Raw genomic sequence first — 348 nt, forward strand, 5'->3', positions numbered from 1 at the left:
TGTATATGTATGTATATGTATGTATATGTATGTATATGTATATATGTGTATGTATATGTATGTATATGTATGTATATGTATGTATGTGTATGTATATGTATGTATATGTATGTATATGTATGTCTATGTATGTATATGTATGTATATGTATGTCTATGTATGTATATGTATGTCTATGTATGTCTATGTATGTCTATGTATGTATATGTATGTATGTGTATGTATATGTTTATGTATGTGTATGTATATGTATGTATATGTATGTCTATGTATGTCTGTGTATGTCTATGTATGTATACGTATGTCTATGTATGTCTATGTATGCATATGTATGTATATGTATGTCTA

Source organism: Cystoisospora suis (genome assembly GCF_002600585.1).
Source record: "Cystoisospora suis strain Wien I chromosome Unknown contig_1644, whole genome shotgun sequence".
Taxonomy (NCBI): domain Eukaryota; phylum Apicomplexa; class Conoidasida; order Eucoccidiorida; family Sarcocystidae; genus Cystoisospora; species Cystoisospora suis.